The sequence below is a fragment of the Piliocolobus tephrosceles genome, chromosome 11, assembly GCF_002776525.5.
Source record: "Piliocolobus tephrosceles isolate RC106 chromosome 11, ASM277652v3, whole genome shotgun sequence".
Lineage (NCBI taxonomy): Eukaryota > Metazoa > Chordata > Mammalia > Primates > Cercopithecidae > Piliocolobus > Piliocolobus tephrosceles.
Genome location: NC_045444.1, coordinates 9581355 through 9588944, shown reverse-complemented (window position 1 = coordinate 9588944; position 7590 = coordinate 9581355). Strand labels below are relative to the sequence as shown.

General features: G+C 43.5%; 1 protein-coding gene across 1 annotated transcript in view; it reads left to right on the top strand.

The window, feature by feature from the left end:
* The first annotated feature begins 232 nt into the window (after positions 1 to 232).
* The window catches only part of MAP3K2 (mitogen-activated protein kinase kinase kinase 2), a 97704-nt gene continuing 90346 nt past the window's right edge, over positions 233 to 7590 (top strand). Inside the window, exon 1 of the mRNA XM_023225593.3 lies at positions 233 to 808. The gene's annotated coding sequence lies outside the window, so the exon portion shown is untranslated. The remainder of the gene's footprint in view (positions 809 to 7590) is intronic.

Below are 7590 nucleotides of genomic sequence, written 5' to 3'. Positions count from 1 at the left end.
GCTCCAGACAACCCAGGTGCGTATGCGCCGCGCACACGGAACAGCGCAGGCTGCCCGAGGCCATGGGGCGGGGCCGAGGCCGGGGCGGAGCCAGGACTGGGAATCCCCGCGCCGTCAGGCCGGTGGGGGCCGGGGCGTGTGTGTGGGCGTGGCGGGCCTCTGCGCAGGCGCCGACCCACTCCCTTGAGCCGAGCGCGCGCCCGCGACGGGTTCCGCTATCGGCGGGCGGAGGGGTGCGCGCGCAGGAGCGAGCGGCCGTGACGTGCGCCGCGCTACGCCCGACGTCACGAGTCCGTGTGTAGTGGCGGCCGGGCTGCCTGCCCTCAGCGGCGGCGCTTGACTAGGGTGCCGCGGCCGTTGGGCGCAGCGTTCGGGGATTGCACGGCCCGCGGCGGCGACGAAGACTACGACCAGGAAGCTCGGCTCCCCTGTCCGCGGAGTCGCCACTCCCGCCTCTTCTCCGGTCTCTGGCGACGCGGGCCCGCGGCTTCCCCTTTTCCTGCCCGACTCCCCGCGGGCCTCGGGGTTGCAGCGGCGAGAAGCACGGAGGAGCGCCAGGAGGACCCGGCCGGCCGCGAGGATTGACGCGCCCGCCACCCCGCTCGGCCCGGGCTTCATGTGAAAGAGGGACGGGCCTGGCCCCGAGGCCCGCGCCTGACTCCTCGCGCGCCCCTCCGGCCCCCGGGGGCCCCGCGGCCGCCCCCGACCGGGGGCCGCGGTGACAGGCCGCGCTGGGGCGGAGGGGCGGGCTCGGCGGGGGCGGCCCCTCCTTGGGCCTGCGGCTCTCTACGTCCCTGCGGAGCTGCCGGTACGTGCGTGTGTGCGTGCGCGCGCGCGCGTGTGTGTGTGTGTGTGTGTGTGTGTGTGTGTGTTTGTGTGTGCGCGAGTGTGTGTGTGTCGGGGGCCGCGGGCTGGGCGCTGGGAGGGGGCTGGCGGCGGCCTAAGCGCCGCTCCAGGGGCGGAGATTTCGCTGGGTGATTGCCTAACTGAGGGAGGGCGGACCTTGGGCCCCCTGCATCCAGTCCTGAAGCCCCGGTCAGCGCGAAGTAGGCTGCTGGGCTGTTAGCTGTCAGACACGTACCCTGCAGAGATTTTAGAAGGAAGGTTGCAGCTGGTCTTGGCGATGAAGCAGAAATGGTACATGCAGTGAACGAAAAAGTGCTTGTCTTTGCACTGTCACAGTGTGGTAATCTTTTGATGTAATGTTGTTTCCCCCTTTTCACGGAATATTTAGGTAGCACTTAGGGTGCCCTTAGTCTGCGCCCGGCAGTTGTCATGCCTTATTTCTCTTCATCTTCCCAGCCCAATAAAGTGGGCATATCGCCCCATTTTACAGATGAAAACTTGAGGCCCAGAGAGATTAAGGCATTTGTCCAAGGTCATGAAGCTAGTAATACAGGAAGTCTTGGTTCGAATATGCAGATGTCTTTTTGTAAGACGGTATTTCTTGCAAAAATAAATACGTTTAGAAAATGAGACTAACTAGGCAGTTTCTTTAATGGGATAAATTCTAAACACATAGACAGACACAGTTTAGTTTTCCTTAACGTAAGATCTTCGATGTCTTTTGCCAAACCATTTTCTTGGCTTTAAAAAAAAAATTTAAAGGATGGCTTCAGATACCTTTACTTTTTGCGTACTAGTACTGGACAGAAAAAATTACTCTCTTACAAAAAAGAAATACATTTAGTAAAACAGCATAGATCTTGAAAAGTTACAAATTTACTTTTGTAGTTTGACCTTGATGCCCAAAGGGAACTCACAGTTGGGTTATTTGCTTGAGATTTCCTTGTTGCAAAATTTGTTGCTGGATTATGTGGCAATTTAGTGATTTGTTCGTTGTCTTATGCAATGTTTTTTAGTTCGATGTCAAATTTTAATACCGTAGAAAGTTTGATGGTGTGATTCTTTTTTCATTTGTATGGAGTGCTACTAATCAGTGTTTATAAGCTAACTGAAAATTCTCATTTTAGCATGAGTTTTGTATTTTTTTAAACTATGGTGAGAGGAAAAAATAAGGAGCCAGAGTTCTGTACTGAAAAAAAGTCGATACATTTCCTTGAGTAATTGAAGCTTTGTGCATAATTGCAAATGTTTAACAAATCTATTGATGCCCAGTTATACTAGTCTGTAATTTTCCTAGTATATTATCAAGTTGAAGAAAATTTGTGATCTTGCAATCTCTGTGGAGAAAAGGTGAAATTACAAAGTTAACGTGGATGGTTTACAGATTGATTTGTTGTTTGGTTAAAATATAAACATGTTGAATCTTATTGAATTATGTTGTATCTGGTGTTATCCATGTGCCTGTTTTGAGAAACTAGCTGTTAAAGACTTATCTTAAAGAATTGGATTGCATTAGAGATTGAGTCTTTTAAGCAGTGTTTTAGGTGGAGGTTTTGTTTCTCGTTTACTTTATTGGTACCACAGGGGTAAACTAATAGGTGCTGTATTAAAATAAAGTCATGTTTGATACTCTGCATTTCTTACAGCATTGGTTTCAGGTTGATTTTCTCTTTCCCTGTAGAATTGGAGCTATTTCCCCCCACCTCTCACTTTTTATTTTCAAACAATTTCGAGCATGCAGAAAATCTGCTAGTAGTAAACCACTTGTATCATGACCCTCTAGATAAAATGTTTGTTGGTATCTTGCCGTATTTGCTTTATCTATAAATATATGTACAAACATACCTTAGAGAGATTGTGGCTTTGGTTCTAGACCACTACAATAAAGCAAAATAAGTGAGTCACATAAAGTTTTTAGTTTCACAGTGCATATAAAGTTATGTTTGCAATATACTGTAGTCTATTGTGTGCAATGGCATTATGTCTAAAAAATGTATATACCTTAATTAAAAAATTGTTTATTGCTAAAAATTGCTAAAGAACATTTGAGCCTTTAGAGAGTTGTAATCTTTTTGCTGGTGGTGGGTCTTGCCTCCATGCTGATGGCTGCTGACTAGTAAGGGTGGTTGATAAGAGGTGGTTGTTGAAGTTTGGGATGGCTGAGGCAATTTCTTAAAATAAGACATTAGTGAAGTTTGCTGGATCGATGGACTCTTCCTTTCACGAAAGATTTCACTTTAGCATGTGATACTATTGGATAACATTTTCTCACCATAGTACATTTTTCAAAATTGGAGTCAGTCCTTTCAAACCCTTTATCAACTAATTGCTTATCAACTATCATCTAAGTTGCTTATCGTTGCTTTATCAACTAAGTTTTTGTAATATTCTGAGTCCTTTGTTGCCACTTCGATAATATTCACATCATCTTCACTAGGAGTAGATTCCGTCTCAAGAAGCCACTTTCTGTCTAGGTGTAACAGGGTCACGCTTATAATCCCAGCTGTTTGGGAGACTGAAGCAGGAGGATTGCTTGCACCAAGGAATTCAAGAACAGCGTGGGCAACATGGCAAAATCTCATTAAAAAAAAATATAAAGGTTGGCCGGGCATGGTGATTTGGGAAACTGAAGCAGGAGGATTGCTTGAGCCGGGGAGGTCAGGGCTGCAGTGAGCTGTGACACTGCACACCAGCCTGTGCAACAGAGCAAGACCCTGTCTCAAAAAAAAAAAAAAAATAAGAAAAAAGCCACTTCGTTTCCTCATCCATAAGAAGCAACTTTTCATCCATTCAAGTTTTAGCTCCACTTCTAATTGTAGTTCTCTTGCTGTTTCCATCACATCTGCAGTTAGTTCCTCCACTGAAGTGTTGAACCCCTCAAAGTCATCCATGAGGGCTGGAATCAGCTTCTTCCACATTCCTGTTAATGTTGGTATTTTGACGTCCTCCCATAAATCATCAGTCTTCTTAATGGCATCTAGAATGATGAATCCTTTCCAGAAGGTTTTCAATTTACTTTGCTCAGATCTATCAGAAGAATCGGATTACTGTCTATGGTAGTTATAGCCTTACAAAATGTATTTCTTTTGTTTTTCTTTTTTTAGTTTCACAGTGCATATAAAGTTATGTACAATGTACTGTAGTTGTTATGTGTGCAATGACATTGTAAAAAGCAATGTATATACCTTAATTAAAAATTATTTGTTGCCAAGAAATGCTGAAAAAACATCTGAGCCTGGCGCAGGCTAGCCTAATTTTTTTATTTTTAGAGTTAGCATCTCACTGTATTGCTCAGGCTGGTTGCAAAGTCTTGGCCTCAGATGGCCCTCCTACCTGGGCCTCCCAAAATGTTGAGATTACAGGCATGAGCCACTGTGCCTGGCTGTATTTCTTAAATTAATGAGACTTGATGGAAGCATCCAAATTGGAAAAGTCAAAATACTCTATTCCCTGATGACATGATCTCTCTTACTTTTAGAAAAACCTAAAGATGCCACCAAAAACCTCTTAAATTTGACAAATAATCCAGTAAAGTGTCAATACAAAATCAATGTACAAAAATGAGGAGCATTTCCATACACCAATAATGATCCAACTGAAAACCAAATCAAGAAAGCTATCTTCAAAGAAAGAAAAAATCCACCTAGAAACGTATTTAACCAAGGAGGTGACAGATCTCTATAAGGAGAACTACAAAGCCCTGATGTAAGAAATTGTAGATGACACAGACAAATGGAAAAACATCCCATGCTTATTGATTGGAAGGATCAGTTTTGTCAAAATGACCATACAACCTAATATGGGTTATTTGTCTCCTGCAAATCTCGTGTTGAAATGCAATCCCCAGTGTTGGAGTGGGGCCTGGTGGGAGGGGACTGGATCATGGGGGTGGGTCCCTCCTGAATGGCTTAGCACCATCCCCTTGATGATGAGGAAGTTCATGTGAGATCTGGTTGTTTAAAAATGTGTGACATCTCTCCACTCTCTCTCTTGCTCCTGCTCTTGCCAAGTGATGTCCTTGCTCCCGCTTTGCCTTACGTCATGAGGCCTCGCCAGAGGCCAAGCAGGTGCCAGCATCATGCTTCCTGTACAGCCTGCAGAACTGTGAGCCAATTAAACCTCTGTTCTTTGTAAATTAGCTAGTCTAAGGTATTTCTTTAGAGCTGTGCAAGAATAGCCTAATACACTACCCAAAGCAATCTATGGATTGAAGGCAATCAAAATACCAACGTCAGTTGGGTGGAGTGGCTCATGCCTGTAATGCTAGCACTTTGGGAGGCAAAGGCAGGTGGATTACCTGAGGTCAGGAGTTCGAGACCAGCCTGGCCAACATGGTGAAACCCTGTCTGTACTAAAAATACAAAAATTAGTGGGATGTGGTGGCAGTAGTCCCAGCTTGGGAGGCTGAGGCAGGAGAATCGCTTGAACCCAAGAGATGGAGGCTGCAGTAAGCCAAAGTCGTGCTGCTGCACTTTATCCTGGGCAATGGAGTGAGTCTCTGTCTCAAAACAAACAAAACAAAAAAAAAAAAAACAAAAAAATTATTCACAGAACTAGCAAAAGCAATTCTAAAGTTCATGTGAAACCAAAAAGCCCGAATACCCAAAGCAATCCTAAGCAAAAGGAACAAAGCTGTAGGCACCACATTATCTGACATCAACTTATACCACAAGCCTGTAATAACCAAAACAGCATGGTACTGATATAAAAACAGCCACATCCATCGGTGGAACAGAATAGAGAACCTAGAAATAAAGCCACATATTTACAGTTAACTAATCTTTGACAAAGTTGACAAGAACACAGACTGGGGAAAGGATGCCCTCCTTCAATTATGGTGCTGGGAAAATCGATCGCCACATGTAGAAGAATGAAACAGAACCCTTTTGTCTCAAAAATCTACTCCAGATGGATTCAGGACTTAATTGTAAGATGTGAAGTTATCAAACTACTAAAAGAAAGCCTAGGGAAAACTTCTGGCCATTGGTCTAGGCAAAAAATTTGTGACTAAAACCTCGAAAGCGTAGGCAACAAAAACAAAACTAGACAAACGGGACTTAGTTGAACTAAAAAGCTTCTGCACAGTGAAAGAAAGAACAGAGTAAGTAGACGGCCTGCAAAGTGGGAGAAAATATTTGCAGACTATACATCCAATGGGAACTAATATCCAGAATTTACAAGGAACTCAGTTAAAAAAAAATGGTAAATAATCCCATTAAAACATGAGCAAAGGACACGAATAGACGTTTTTCAAAAGAAGACATACAAATGGCCAATAGGCACTTGAAAAAATGCTCAACATTATTAATCAGAGAAATGTGACTTAAAATCACACGGAGATACCATCTTATTCCAGTTGGAATGACTACTATTAAAAAGACAAAAAAAACAAAAACAAAAAAACCGAAAAACAGACGTTGGCAAGGATGCAGAGAAAAAGGAACTATAATACACTGGTGGTGGGAATGTAAATTAGTTTAGCCTCTGGGGAAAACAGTGTGGTGAGTTCTCAAAGAACTGAAGATAAAACTACCATTCCGTCCAGCAATCCTAGTACTAGGTATCTCCTGAAAGCAGAAGAAATCATTATATCAAAAAGATAACTGCAGTTCTGTGTTTATCACAGCACTATTCACAGTAGCAAAGATATGGAATCAACCTAATTGTCTATCAGCAGATGACTGGATAAAGTAAATGTGGTATATTTACACAATGGAATACTATTCAGTCATGAAAAAGAATACAGTCATGTCTTTTGTAGCAACACAGATGAAACTGGAGGGCATTATCTTATGTGAAACAAGTCAGACACAGGAAAATAAATACCTTGTATTCTCACTTCTAAGTGGGAGCTAAATGATGTGTATGCGTGGACATAGACTGTGGAATGATAGATAATTGGGACTCAGAAAAGTTGTGGGGTGGGAGTGGGTGGATGATGAGAAATTACTTAATGGGTATAATGTACTTTATTTGGGTGATGGATACCCTAAAAGCCCTAACTTCACCACTACACAATCTGTGCAGGTAACAAAATTATACTTGCACTCAATAAATGTATACAAATACAAATGAAAATAATTTTTCTTTTTCTTTTTTTTTTTTTTGAGACGGAGTTTCATTCTGTCACCCAGGCTGGAATGCAATTGCACAATCTCAGCTCACTGCAACCTCCGCCTCCTGGGTTCTCCTCAGCCTCCTAAGTAGCTGGAATTACAGGCATGCGACACCACGCCCAGCTAATTTTGTATTTTTAGGAGAGATTTCACCATGTTGGTCAGGCTGGTCTTGAACTCCTGACCTCGGATGATCCGCCCGCCTCGGCCTCCCAAAGTGCTGGGATTACAGGTATGAGACACTGTACCCAGCCGTATATAATTTTTTAACAGAACAGTGGGTGTGCTGGGGTGGCTGTTGGAATGTCACTGTTCCTAGGACTTTAAAATATGTTTGTACACAAAGACTTGAAAGTTGAAGTGACTCCTTCATCCATGGACTGCAGTATGAATGTTGTGTTAGGAGGCGTGAAAACAACATTAGTCTTGTACATCTTCATCAGAGCTCTTGGGTGACTAGATGCATTGTCAGTAAGCAAAAGGAATCCTTATTTCTGAGCAGTAGGTCTCAACAGTGGGCTTAAAATATTCATTAAAGCATGCTCTAAACAGATATACTGTCAGTCATCCAGGTTTTGTTTGATTTCCACAGTATAGGCAGAGTAGATTTGGCATAATTTTTAAAGGC